This window comes from Solanum tuberosum, unplaced genomic scaffold (genome assembly GCF_000226075.1).
Source record: "Solanum tuberosum cultivar DM 1-3 516 R44 unplaced genomic scaffold, SolTub_3.0 scf00376, whole genome shotgun sequence".
NCBI classification, from domain to species: Eukaryota; Viridiplantae; Streptophyta; class Magnoliopsida; order Solanales; family Solanaceae; genus Solanum; species Solanum tuberosum.
This window is the reverse complement of record NW_006239305.1, coordinates 168,109-179,091: the sequence shown is the minus strand read 5'-3', so window position 1 is coordinate 179,091 and position 10,983 is coordinate 168,109. Positions and strand designations below refer to the sequence as shown.

General features: G+C 34.2%; 1 long non-coding RNA gene and 1 other non-coding gene across 5 annotated transcripts in view; both read right to left on the bottom strand.

Annotated features, from left to right (window-relative positions):
• LOC102588107 (uncharacterized) overlaps window positions 1-10,950 on the bottom strand; it is a 29,074-nt gene extending 18,124 nt beyond the window's left edge. For 2 of the 4 annotated variants that reach the window (XR_001471589.1, XR_001471590.1), the window contains exons 1-5: window positions 10,415-10,950; window positions 9,908-9,975; window positions 8,696-8,755; window positions 8,245-8,247; window positions 6,874-6,937 (exon numbers count right to left, since the gene is read on the bottom strand). This is a non-coding gene — a long non-coding RNA (uncharacterized lncRNA). Of the gene's footprint in view, window positions 1-6,771; window positions 6,938-8,244; window positions 8,248-8,695; window positions 8,756-9,907; window positions 9,976-10,414 lie in introns of those variants that run through there. The other 2 variants (XR_001471587.1, XR_001471588.1) reach the window with 2 other exon arrangements.
• Window positions 7,881-8,018, bottom strand: MIR8025 (microRNA MIR8025). The gene has a single exon (NR_127187.1). It is a non-coding gene; the product is annotated as a microRNA MIR8025 (primary transcript).
• Window positions 10,951-10,983: the final 33 nt, after the last annotated feature.

Genomic DNA, 10,983 nt, shown 5'->3' with positions numbered 1-10,983 from the left:
TTGGGGTCTCGAGTCCCCCCCCCCCCCCCCCGCCCCTCCATTGGATGTGCTATAGTCAAAGGATCCATCGACATTTAGCTTCAAACCGTGCTTCCCATCTCTTTTGGGGAGCCCGTAAGGGTTTTGTTTGTTTTTTTGGTTTCATAAGAGAGATACTGGAATTCAGCTGCTCTTTGGATAGGTTTATCCGTTGGAATATAATCACTTCTAGTTGTGGTTCCGTTGGAGCCAAAATACTAAAAGGAAAAACGAGTTTCCATTTTAGATTATGTTGATGTTTTTAATGGAGACTAACCAATGGGGATCGTTAGATGCATGAATACTAACTAGTATCCCTAAGTGTTCCCAATATTTTCTTACCAGAGAGATGTGCTTGGCTGATTCAGGTAGCCACAATGTAAACAGTTAGGACTGATATCTATATCATTCTTGGTCTTACTTTTCTGTAATCCTAAACCCCCTGCTTCCTTGTCTTCCGTAACGACATCCCAGCTTATTATGAGGTGTAATTTACGCTTGACATCAGTAGTCCCCCATATGAAGTTACGCTGGATTTTATCTATCCTATTCGTGACAGTAGATGGTAACTTGTGAAGCTGCATAACGTGGGTAGGGATGCTATTTAAGACAGCCTTTGCTGGAGTGGTTCTACCCGCCAAGTTTAGGAATTTGGTTTTCCAGCCAGCCATCTTGCTTTGGAGATTGTCCAAGACGAACTGGAAATCTTTATGGGTTGGGCTTCCCTGCATGATGGGGAATCCCAAATATTTTTCCAAAGTTATGGCTTTGTTGGAATCCCATGATTTTAGTAATATACCCTATAGTAGTATCTGTACAGTTTTTGGAGAAGAGGATTTTTTATTTTCCAAGATTAATGCTTTGCCCACTCATGGCACAAAAATCTCGGAGGGTTTTGTTGATATTGGTGCATGAACTAGGTTCTGCTTTAGCCATTAGAATAAGATCATCCGATGTGATAATTTTGGTCCCTTTCCCGCAATTTTGATAGGTTTCCTTCATTTACTTTGGACCGCTTTGTTGATGTTGTTCGACAAGTACTCCATACATAATATAAAGATATACGGTAACATAGGGTCCCCTTGTCGTATACCTCTAGAGGGTTCGAAGAATTATGTTCGCATACCGTTTACTAGTATTGACACCTTACTAGTTGTGATACATGACATGGTTATGGAGGATAACTTGGGAGGAAAGTTAAAAGATTGAAGGGTATATCTAATGTAGGACCATTCTATTTTGTCGAATGCTTTCTCGAGGTCAATCTTCATAACTATATTCCCAGCTCTACCTTTCATTCTCTTAAAGTAGTTTATGAGCTCTTGCACTATTATAGCGTTGTATGTGGTCTATCTATTCTTGAGGACGCTCGCTTGATGTGGACCAATTAGTTGATTCATTAATGGTTTAAGCTTGTTGGCAATAACTTTAGTTAATATTTTATACGTTGTGTTGCAAAGGCTTATAGGTCTGAAGTTTTTTAGAGCCGTCGCATTTCTAGTTTTTGGGATCAAACAAAGTTGCATTTATGTGTGGGTCAATAAAACCATTAGCCCATGTTTCTTTACAGAAATCCACTACTGAGTTCCCCACACTTCCCCAGTAGTTTTGGTAGAAAAAAGGGTGGATTTCATCAGGCCTAGGTGCCTTGTTTGGTTGGAAAGAATTGATGGCGTCCCAGATTTCTATCTTGGATAGATCCTCATTTAGGCTAGATAGGTCCAGTTGAGGCGCAAGACCAAGGTGCTCATGTCTATTATTTGAGTACAGCTAACTAGTCTGAAGGAGTTTTTTGTGGTAGTCGTGGGTATGCTGAATAATTTTGCCTTGCTCATACACCCAGCTACCATCCTCAATTTGTAGAGCATTAATTCTATTACGTCGTCTTTGATTTAGGGTAGTTATGTGGAAAATTTTGGTATTTGCATCCCGTTGGCTAATCCAATTAATGCGTGATCTCAACTTCCAGAAGTCATCTTCGGACTCAATAGTTTGTTGAAATCGAGCGTCAGTGTTCGCTCAAGATCCTGGAGGAAGTTACTTTCAGCATATCGAGGGGATGCTTGTATTCCCCTGAGCCTATTGATGATATTTTGTTTTTTAAGGAATATGTCCCAAAGGTTAACTTACTCCAAGTTGTGGCTTCAGTTTCAAAGTTCCGTATAGATTCAGCTAAAGGACAACCTTTACCCCAGATTGAGTTGACTATATTCTTAAAGTCGGGGTGCGATGTCCACATAGTTTCCAGTCTAAAAAGTTTATTAATTATATTATGGGGGTTCTTTTGAGAGAGATAAGTAGAGGACAGTGATCCGAGTGTGGTAAACTTGGGCGTCGGGGTATTTTTGTAACCACTCGTCATTAGCCATAAATCTGTCCAATCTCTCAAGGATCAGCTTTGATTTGTTTTTAAATATTTTATTTAGTCAAGTGTACTTGCTACCCTTTTAGACCATGTCTATAAACTGGCACTAATTTATGACGTCGATAAAGTCCCTAGCACGTAAGCAGTTAATAGGGTTACCGCCGTTTTTTTCAAAATTTGAAGTTAGCTCATTAAAATCACATCCGATGAGCCACATACCTTTATAAGATGTTTTAATGTTCCCAAGATTTTCCCATAAGATCTTCCTATTACATCTAGAGGAGCTAGTATAAATGCAACTAAATAGCCAAGTAGATGTAGAAGAGTGTATCTTAATCATTGCATGCACTTCTTGTGAGGTTGTTGCGATCTAGTCAAGCTCCAGAAAATTGTCGTCCCAAAGTACGACGATACCTCCTGAGTTCCCAATAGCCGGGACTTGTATCATTTTGTTAAAAGGAAAGCTTTCTAGGAGGGTCTGATGGCACTGCATCTTAGTTTCTAGAAGAGCCACCAAAGGTGGCTTATGCCAGTCGAGTAGGGAACGAAAATTCCTCCTAAATTCGGCTCCATTACAGCCTCTACAATTCCATACAATTATATTCATTGGTGTGATTGAGTTTCGCAGGTCTATCAATGGCAGACTCCTTCTGGCTTCCGCCTGAGCTGCATGTTCCCTTAATAGTGGGTTCATGATTAGAACATAGTTCCTTCATATATAATCTCTTATGATCATAGTATTGGGTAGGGAGTTCCGGTAATCTCAACCAAATTGCAGTGATAGTTTCCTTTGCACTTGATGCCACGAAGTATGGTTGCCATCGCCTTATGGATAGGAAGAAACCATTGATGAACCAGGGACCCCCATGGAGGGACCCGTGAAGTAGTCATGTCCTAGGTCGATTAGTAAGATTTCCTCGTTTGTTTTCCATAGGGCTGTTAGCTTACTTTTCAGGTATAAGTGGGTCATATTTTCCCTAATAGTTTGATGATAAGCAAGTAGGCCGATGGTTGATAAATTCTTGTTTTTTCCGCACCTGAGAGGATGATAGCATTATCATCCCCCTTGGTTAAGGCCTAAGGGGTCTATCTTGTTTGACCTTTCTTCGCAATCCATTTGGTCCGTCAGTATATTACCATTTATTAAGCGGATGGTAGTTAATTGGCTAATTTGGCTTGAAAAAATGTAACATGTCCCATCATTATGGTCTCATCATAGAGGAGGTACTGAATAACCTCAACTATCACTATGAACTTAAATACACGGAACATTAGAGGTATGTGCAACGCACATATTAAAAAATGAACATGTAACGCACGTGTTAAAAAAAACTAGTAATAAGTATTATAAGTAAAAAGGGTTCATTGCTTATCTTGGACAAAATAACTAAAAGGGTTCATCTTCCTCATATAAAAAAAGTTGATTTGCTTCGATTAAGAATGAATCACCATCCAAAAATAGAAGGGAGAAACACCTTAAATAGGAGCGCTATCACTTGTAATAAAGTTTTTAAACAAACTTAAAATTCAAAGTTCCTCTTATCAAGATGGTGATTTTATTATCGAACAAGAATGAATCATAGTCGGTCCTAAAGAGGTAACCAAAAAAATCGACTTAACGCAAATATAAATTTGTCGGCGAATAAATAGTGAATATTAAATTATTACATCAAATAATAATACTATATAAACTAACATATTAATGTATGATTTTTTACCATTTCGTTGTATTGTTAGCATATAACATTTTATTTCATGAACTTGATCAAAATGATAGCGTAGTGGTACATCATAAAGAAATATTTTGCCACACACTCGACATGCAATTAAATTAGTATAAGTCACTGTTATGTTTCTCTTAACTAAGCTGATATTGATTCAGCTTAGTTAAGAGAAACATTACGGTGACTAATTATACTAATTTAATTGCATGTCGAGTGTGTGGCAAAATATTTCCTCATGTTGTGTCACTACTCTATCATTTTGATCAAGTTCATAAAAGAAAAGGTTATATGCTAGGAATACAAGGAAATGGTAAATCACACATGAACATATTAGTTTATATATTATTATTATTTGATATAATAATTTGATATTCATTATTATATTTATTTTCCAACCTATTTATATTTTGTTAAGTCAGGTTTTTTTTTGTTACCTCAATTGAGGACCGACTATGATTCATTCTTGTTCGATCAGAAAATCACCATCTTGATAGATTATACGGAAGACTTATCAAAATTAATTAGATTTGTATTATCATATATATACCAAATAGGTCCTGATTGGATGTAATCTCTCAACTTTTAACCCAATAGGAACTCTTTGGTTGAGATTGCTTTAAGGAAGATAATTTGCTAATCGAATCAAAATAAATCCCCACCCTAAAAAGGAATTGATAAACAATTCGATCAGGAGCACTTTCCCCTATATGGAGGTTTTTAAATAAATTAGGAATTTAAAGTTCCTCTTCCTCCAATAAAGAAAGTGAATTATTAATCGAACCAAAATAAATTGCCTCCCTTAAAGAGAATGGAGGAACACTCTAGTGAGGATCGCTATAAGGAAGTTTTCCACATAAACTAATAATTCAAATTTCATCTTCCTTATATAAAAAAAATGTGATTTGTCTCGATTTAGAATAAATTGCAACCTAAAAATAGAAGGGAGAAACACCATTGATAGGATCGTTTCCCATGTAAAAAAGTTTTCAACCAAAATAAAAGTTAAAACTACCATATTCATGAAATTTTTACTTTCCTTATACAGTGTATGTAGCACTAACATATTCCAACAATCTTATATGATTATGCAAAATCTTATACTAAATCACTTGTACTACTCGTGCAACGCACGTGCCCCACATGGATGGTCGTTAATTGGCTAATCAAGCTTGAAAAAATGTAACGACATGTCCCATCATTATGGTCTCATCATAGAGGAGGTACTGACCAACCTCAACTATCATTATGAACTTAATTACACAGAACGTTAGAGGCCCATGCAACACACGTACTCAAAAATGAACTCATATAACCCCACGTGTTAAAAAATTAGTAAGTCTTATAAGCAAAAAGAGTTCATTGTTTATCTTGGACAAAATAACATAAGGCTTATTGTCTTCTTTGAAGATAAGAGTTAAGGAACATAATGCTAAAGAAGTAGATGCTAAATTTGGTAGGAAATAGTATTGGTGTCATAACTATACTACCAGTGAACAACTCCAACATAACTTTTGATTTCACTCTGGTTAGATCGATGCCCTGGTAAGGAAGTTTTACTTAAACTAATAATTCAAAGTTCATCTTCCTCATGTAAAAAATGTTGATTTGCGTCGATTTAGAATGAATCACCATCTAAAAATAGAAGGGAGAAACATCCTAGATAAAAATGCTTTCCCTTGTAAGAAAGTTTTAAACAAACTAAAAATTCAAAGTTCTTATTAAGATTGTGATTTTCTGATCGAACAAAAATGAATCATAGTCGGTCCTAAAGAGTTAACAAAAAAAATTGACTTAACGCAAATATAAATTTGTCGACGAATAAATAATGAATATCAAATAATAATACTATATAAACTAACATATTCATGCATTATTTTTTAGCATTTCGTAGTATTGTTAGAATATAACATTTTCTTCCATAAACTTGATCAAAATGATAGAGTAGTGGTAAATCATAAAGCAATATTTTGTCACACACTTGACATGCAATTAAATTAGTATAAGTATATGTTATTTTTCTTTTAAGTAAGTTAAATCATATATTAATTCAACTTAGTTAAGAGAAACATAACAATGATTTATACTAATTTAATTGCATGTCGAGTGTGTGGCAAAATATTTCCTCATGTTGTGCCAATACTCTATCATTTTGATCAAGTTCATAAAAGAAAAAGTATATGCTAGCAATACAAGGAAATGGTAAAATCACATATGAATATATTAGTTTATATATTCTTACTATTTGATATTCATTATTTATTTTTCAACCAATTTATATTTGTGTTAAGTCAGATTTTTTTTGTTACCTCTTTTAGAACCGACTATGATTCATTCTTGTTCGATTAGAAAATCACCATCTTGATAGGAGAAAGAGGAACTTTGAATTTTTAGTTTGTTTGAAAAACTTCTATCTAGAGTGTTTTTCCCTTCTATTTTTGGGTGACAATTCATTCTAAATCTAGGTCAATTACATTTTTTAATATGAGGAAGATGTATTTATATAATTCAATCTTTAGATAATTAAAATATTATTATTTAATTAGATATTTAATTAAATTATTAATTTACTAGAGGGGCAAAATGGTAATTCAATTTTTAAGATAGGAACTTTCCACCTTAAAAATTATTTATATAAAAATGTCAACACTAGAAGGAACTTTTCCATATTTTTTCCTCATGAAAATAATAATCATCATCAGCAACATCATACCTAGTGTAATCCCACTTAGTAGGGTATAAAGAAGGTTGAGAGTATGCAAATCTTACCACTACTTCGTGGAGATAAAGAGATTGTTTATGAAAGACCTTCGGCTCAAGTGCATCAATCCAACTAAAAAAAGAAGGAAACACTCAATTAAACATAGCCGAGATGGAAGATGGAAGATGAAAGTGAAAGAAAAATTTACATAAATCAGTAATGTGACAACGGATAAATTTTGGAGACAAAATTGAGTGACAAGGTGTCCAAGAAGAACAATAAATATAACGACATGTCCCATCATTATGGTCTCGTCATAGAGGAGGTACTGACCAACCTCAACTATCATTATGAACTTAATTACACAGAACATTAGAGGCCCATGCAACACACGTACTCAAAAATGAACTCATATAACGCACGTGTTAAAAAACTGGTAAGTCTAAGCAAAAAGAGTTCATTGCTTATCTTGGACAAAATAACATAAGGCTTATTGTCTTCTTTGAAGATAAGAGTTAAGGAACATAATGCTAAAGAAGTAGTTGCTAAATTTGGTAGGAAATAGTATTGGTGTCATAACTATACTACCAGTGAACAACTCCAACATAACTTTTGACTTCACTCTGGTTAGATTGCTGCCCTGGTAAGGAAGTTTTACTTAAACTAATAATTCAAAGTTCATCTTCCTCATATAAAAAAAAGTTGATTTACCTCAATTTAGAATGAATCACCATCCAAGAATAGAAGGGAGAAACACCCTATATATGAGCACTTTCCCTTGTAAGAAAGTTTTAAACAAACTAAAAATTCAAAGTTCCTCTTATTAAGATGGTGATTTTCTGATCGTACAAAAATGAATCATAGTCAATCCTAAAAAGATAACAAAAAAAATTGACTTAAAGCAAATATAAATATGTTGGCGAAAAAATATTGAATATCAAATAATAATACTATATAAACTAGCATAATCATTCATGATTTTTTAACATTTCGTTGTATTGTTAGCATATAACATTTTCTTCCATAAACTTGATCAAAATTATAGAGTAGTGGTACATCATAAAGAAATATTTTGCCACACACTTGGCATGCAATTAAATTAGTATAAGTATACATTATTTTTCTCTTAAGCAAGTTGAATCATATATTAATTCAGCTTAATTAAGAGAAACATAGTGATGATTTATATAATTTAATTGCATGTCGAGTATGTAGCAAAATATCTTCTCATGTTGTACCAGTTCATAAAAGAAAAGGTTATATGCTAGCAATACAAGGAAATAGTAAAATCACACATGAACATATTAGTTTATATATTATTACTATTTGATATTCATTATTTATTTTCCAACCAATTTATATTTGTATTAAGTCGGGTTTTTTTTCATTACCTCTTTTAGGACCAACTATGATACATTCTTGTTCGATCAGAAAATCACCATCTTGATAGGAAAAAGAGGAACTTTGAATTTTTAGTTTGTTTGAAAACTTCCTTACAAGAGAACGCACTCCTATCTAAGTAGTTTCTCCATTCTATTTTTGGGTGACAATTCAATCTAAATCTAGGCCAATTACATTTTTTAATATGAGGAAGATGTATTTATGGATGTATTTATAATTTTATATAATTCAATCTTTAGATAATTAAAATATTATTATTTAATTAGATATTTAATTAAATTCTTAATTTAGTAGAGGGGCAGAATGGTAATTCAATTTTTAAGATAGGAGCTTTCCACCTTAAAATTTATTCATATAAAAATGTCAACACTAGAAGGAGATTTTCCATCTTTCCCCTCGTGAAAATATAATCATCAACAACAACAACAAACCAAGTGAAATCCACTTAGTAGGGTATGAAGAATGTAAAGAGTATGCAAATCTTATCACTACTTCGTGGAGATAAAGAGGTTGTTATGAAAGACCTTCGGCTCAAGGACATCAATCCAACTAAAAAAAGAAGGAAACACTGAATTAAACATAGCCGAGATGGAAGATGAAAGTGAAAGAAAAATTTAGATAAATCAGTTATGTGATAACGGAGAAATTTTGGAGACAAAATTGAGTGACACGGTGTCCAAGAAGAACTATACACGAGTGTTAGCCTTTGAAATATGCATAGGTATATTTCAGAGATTGATGATAGATCAAAGCATCATGTTTGGCCAGTTCATTTAACTATAATACACAAAAAGAGCTAGCCTCCAAAAGGCGGGTTGGTTCATTCAATCCCACAAAAAACTCTCAAACTTTTGGGCTGATTTCTATCCATATCACGTTTAGAAGGCCATGGCCGCAACCTTAGTCCAAACATTAATGAAATTATCTCTGCATTTCATGATGTGGAAGTGCGAAAGAGAGGAATCCAAACCTCATAAACAGAGGTTCGATAAATCTATACTTTGTAGAGAAGCACTTAGATAGGGAACTCAAAGATACTAAGGTAAATAGCAAGATGCACTTGTCAACAATCATCAAAATTTCAAGGAGAATGACCTAAGATGCTTTATGAATAGACTTAGTACACATTGGAAACATGGATTACTTTATTAATCCAAGATTTAAGCTCACAGAGAACTTAAAAGTCAAAACACACACAAAAAAAAGCTTTCAAATGATTCCCTTTAATGCAGCAGCTATATACGTAAAAGGGGTTGTAGATATACAAAATATAAGCTGAAAAAACACAGTTTTTAATAATCAAGTGACAATCTTGAAAAAGTTCTACTCCTACTATATACACATTAATCCCAAATAGTTTGGGTAGACCATAACAACAACAGCAACGATACCCAGTAAAATCTCGCAAGTTGGGTTTAGAGAGGATAGAGTACAAACATATCTTACCTCTAACTTGTTGATAAACAAACTCCGCATAAATAAAGCACGCCAAATAGTTTGAAAAAGGGATACACATATGGGAAAAATAACAAAAACGAAATAATGTGAAACAAACAACTAAATAGATGGGGTAGACCATAGGAATACTAAATCCTCTCTGCTATGTTTCATTCCAATACTAAATACAACAAATAACAAAATGAAATCACACATACAACAAATTTTTTTCAAGAATTATCATTTGGGGTTTGCGATGCTTACTTGGTGAAGCCATGGAGACTGTCCCTTTCTCCCTCACTCGCCTTTCTCGTCTGTTTCACGGAAGACTCCTACACAAGTTATGGAGAGATTAGTTATTACCATATAAGCATTATTTTCTTCAAGTGTTGCATTAATTAAAGGACATTTGTCTTGTCTGTCAAATGCCGGCAAGGCCCTGGAATAACCTAACAATTACTGAGGCGGGCTGAAGAGACGTCAACATGGAAATTCAAATTGCATTTAGGTTTAGTATGAAAAAGTGTGGTTTCTAAATTCATTGTTCGAAATGAAGAGTTGGTGCTTAATAGATTTACTACTTATAACTGTTAAGGTAATACAGTTCCTAATAACATTTTTTTACAATTGCTAATATTACTTATGTAAAACATTAATGGGTACGAGAGGATTTACACAAGACCTAATACTATTTACAGTAAAAATAACAAGTTCCGTCAAAACATAATGATAAAATTTAGCTAAGCAAGTAACACAAGAGAAACAACTGACCTTTGAGCTTCAAACCAGCATCAGTGAGCTTTGAGCAGTGAAATAGACTGAGAGAATGAAGATGGGCTTGAGCTCTATAAGGATATCATTTGTGATGTTAGTACAAAATGGATGAACTATGTTAATATTTCTCCATAAAAGTGGATCTCCCTGCATACTCTTTCAACTACAAATAGGTCCCCCAAGCCTAAATAACCAAGGGACAGCAACCAACAACGCCTGCGATGGATTACCTCCATCCACACCACAATGATCATTCACCATCCATCAGACCATGACCACCGTTCAACCCCTCCCTGAAATTCATCCCCAACGGCTCACAATTTCCATCAATCAACTAGAAACCCGCACCCTGATGAATTCCCATCTTGCGAATCAAGCAAGAATTTAAACCCAAAATCCTCTAACCAACTAGTCATGGCTGAAAAACCCATCCTTAATTTGGTTACTACTGTCCATATCAAACGGATCCCAAGGCAACAGATTCATCAAGCTCCTCTTTTTCCCAATTCAAACCCCAAAACTTACCAAATCCCCCCCCCCCCCCCTTTGTTCAATTTTTGCTCTTG